A 4,190-nucleotide genomic window follows, 5' to 3' on the forward strand; every position below is an offset into this window, starting at 1 on the left:
CACTTGAACTAATAGTCACAATAGAAGAAGATTTTAAATATGATGAGGTGGAGAGGAGTATCAGCCGAATATTTCTATAGAGCAATCTGAAGTTTTGCTAATACAACTAAATAAAGCTAAAAATAAAATTACCCATAAACAAAAATACCCTATTTTTGAGATATTTTACATGCGATCTTAAAAAATATTTTTCTTTAATTGAATCTATTTAATTTAGATTTTTAGGAAAAAGCATTTATTTTTTAGTTAATACAGCAGACTTCAATCTAAAACAAGAAAATTTTATATTTATGTATGGATAAATACGATTTTTATGCATTTATATTTTTTCTAGCAGAAAGGTAGATTGCACTATAAAAATATATTTTCTAGCACTTATTTCCATCTAAGCATGTTTACAATTACTTCAATGTATAAGGCTTATATATCCAAGTGTTTTCCCGAATACTATTATTTTACCACATGCTTCTGTTATAATCACCCGCTCCGTTATACCTTTTTATTTATGTGAAATTTAAAGTAGAACTATATAAAAACAGTTTAACCAACATGCGTAAAGATTGATAATTTATGGGTATTTACAAGGGCTTTTTAAATATAATGTAGACTATACCTAAAAACTTTGCTTAAACTTCCGTACATTAAATTAATTTTAAACATAGATAGATTATAAATACCATAATAGAAGTTAAGAATGCCAACTAAAGTATACGGAAAGAACAATAAGATGAAAAAAAACACTTTAACTATTAAGGCTTGATAGAAGGTGATGTATCGAGGAAGATTGTAGAGATGATGACAGAAAGAGTTATAAAATCTAAAGATTCTGCAGGAAAAAGTTAAATGCCTACAAATTAAATACCCGATAACTAGAGTTTAATCATATCTTACATCAATATAATGTTTGTTAACAAATATTTTTTGAAGGGTTTGAAAAGAATAAGCTGGAAAACTCTAAAATTTAAAATTAATACCCTTAAACATTCAAAATAAAATATAAATGCCTATTTCTTAATTTTTAATATTATATAGATCCATGATTTCAGTAAATTATTTTTATTTTAAAGTTATGAATACATTATTTGATTTTGTATAAAAAGAAATATGATCTATTTTTAAGTATAGAAATACATTAATATTCTTAGATATTAAAATATAGATACAGTTCAATTTTATAATTTTTTATTGATGTGTTAAGTTTTTTTTTATCAATTCCATCAATTTAGACGTAGCTAGTTCATTGTATATATTGCAAAACTCGTTGATACATCTTTTAACACCTTTCCCTGATATATATTCATCAACTGCACTTATTCTCTCAGATGATATTTGTTCAAGCGTCTTGCAAATAGTTTATTTGATTAATATTTTTATTACAGAACTTGTAATTTTAATCAAATTATTTAGTAGTGTCTAATATTTTTCAGACCCCAAAAATGTTAACATTACCCAATAGTTTATAATATGAGTGACAAGAAACAGAATAGTAAATTACCCGAACAAAAATTCGGACTGACCACAAAAAGAACCGAAGATTTTTCAGATTGGTACACACAAGTATGCACCAAATCAGATCTCATAGATTTGTACAACATTCGCGGATGCTATATTATGAAGCCATCTTCTTGTTTTATATGGCGGCAGATCCAAGAAAGTCTCACGCAATCAATAACAAGAATGGGAGTTAACGAGGTATATTTCCCTATGCTCATAACCAAAGAAAATTTAGAAACAGAAAAGAACCATATTGAAAATTTCCATCCAGAAGTAGCGTGGGTGACAAAATCTGGTGATACAGAAATTGCTCCTCTCGCAATTCGACCAACGAGTGAAACAATAATTTATCCATACTTTTCTAAGTGGATTCGTAGTCATCGAGATTTACCTTTAAAAGTAAATCAATGGTGTAATATTCTTCGATGGGAGACAAAATCAACAGTTCCTTTTATTAGAGGTCGTGAATTTCTATGGCAAGAAGGCCATTGTGCTTATTCAACTAAAAATGAGTGTGATGAAGAAGTTCGAAAAGTTCTAGATCTTTATGAAAACATATATTCGGATTTATTAGCTGTTCCTGTAATTAAAGGAAAGAAAAGTGAAAATGAAAAATTTGGAGGCGCTGATTATACACTCACAATAGAAACCTTTATTAAAGGAAGTGGAAGAGCTGTTCAAGCAGCAACAAGTCATTCTTTGGGCACAAATTTTTCTTTAATGTTCGATATCAAAGCAGATAATCTTGTTTATCAATCGAGTTGGGGTTTAACGACCAGAACTATCGGGGTGTGTGTTATGGTTCACAGTGATGATATTGGACTTGTATTACCTCCAAAAGTTGCCATCACTCAAGTTGTTATTGTAGGCTGTGGAAAATTAACAGATGATGTTGAAAATTACATGAAAAGTATTAAAGACTCACTTCTGGATTCGGGTATAAGGGCTATTGTAGATTCGAGAGACCATGTTAATGCTGGATATAAATTTAATTATTGGGAACTGAGAGGCGTGCCTTTGAGAATAGAAATCGGCCCCAAAGATTTTAAAGAAAATAAAATGGTAGTGGTTCAAAGAAATACACTAAAAAAAGATTCCATAAAAAATATTGATACCGCAAATCAAATTAAGGCTATTCTTGCAAAGATTCATCAAGAAATGTATGAAAAAGCTGAGACACAATTTAAGAACAGTACCAAGAAAGTCAAATCATGGGAAGAATTCATTAAAGAAATCAATGATAAGAATATGGCTCTGGTTTCCTGGTGTAATACAGTCGAATGCGAAGAAAAAATTAAGAAAGAAAGCGCTGTATACAAGGAAAACAACGATATTGTGACAATGGGTGCTAAAAGCCTTTGTATCCCATTCGAATATCAAGAAGAAATAACCGATTGTATCAAATGTGGAGAAAAGGGTAAGTGTATTGCTCTTTTTGGAAGAAGTTATTAATATCAGTAAAAAAATACTAAAAAATCTATTATTTTTATCTTAAGAAGAGTATTCTTAATTTAATTTCATACCTATTTTCATACATAACTATAATTTAATAATTCTAATGCGAAATTATTTTCAACAATAGCACCTAAATAGCATTTTTTATTTAATTTTAGATCCAAGGGAAAACTCACACAAAAAATATTGAACATCTTAAACTTAGAACAATACCGGTTCTTATTTTATCATAACCCCTTTTTAAATTAAAATAAATTCCATCAAATAGTAAACTAATAATATGCCTTACGAACGAATCATAAAAGGGCATACGTATAGCAATAACCTATTCAAAAACTCATATACCAACTGAAATTAAATGAATTCGATGTTTTTTTTACAAAGTAATAACATAAATAGTTTGATAAATAAATGTGTTTATTTCTTCTGATTATTTATTCAACAAAAAAAATTGTAAGTATATTAGGTCATTTAATAGTATTTCGGATTTAATAAGCTAGAATCACAGACGAAAATTTTTTAAAGTATATCCCAAGATCATATAAAAATTGAATCCAGTCAGATAAGTTTACAAGTTAGAAATCAAGTTTTTTCAACAAAATAATAGAGACGTATAATCCTTTCAAAAAAAAATTGTTTAAGTGAATATTATTTCATGCTTCACAAAATATAACAAAAAATTTCCAATATGCAAATTTCTGTTTTTTTGCGTAATTATTTATAAATAGTGGAAAAATCTTACACAACCGAAGCGTTTTATGCAGAACTGGCACAACAAATAAGAACTTGTAGGTTATTTATTAGGGTAATTAAGCTCCTAGAATCGGAAAATAAGCGGGTTTTTTTACACAGCATATACGGATAAAATAACATAAAAGCTGATTGTTAGACTCATTATGAATAAGCACCATTAAAATGAAAGGTTTTATTTTTACACAGCATTTACATAAAAAAGAGGTCTCATTATAAAACTGATTTCACTTAATATTAAGAAAATGATAAATATGGTTATTTCTCCGAATATACTCAAAAACACAAGAAAACTAAGCAAAATTATCTTAAAATAAACAATGGAAATATGCGAAAGATCCTTTTTACAATGAATATGTTATAAAGACAAAAAATATGATCTTGTTATAAAACTGTTTACTGCCGCAAGACAATATAAAGAAAGGCTTAATAACGGAAAATATACCCCGAGGATTAAAAAAATGGAAATCCTATTAAATTTTTTTCTGCAA

This window comes from Rhyacophila brunnea, unplaced genomic scaffold (assembly GCF_057557595.1).
Source record: "Rhyacophila brunnea isolate RB1 unplaced genomic scaffold, BYU_Rbru_1.0 scaffold_109, whole genome shotgun sequence".
Classification (NCBI taxonomy): domain Eukaryota; kingdom Metazoa; phylum Arthropoda; class Insecta; order Trichoptera; family Rhyacophilidae; genus Rhyacophila; species Rhyacophila brunnea.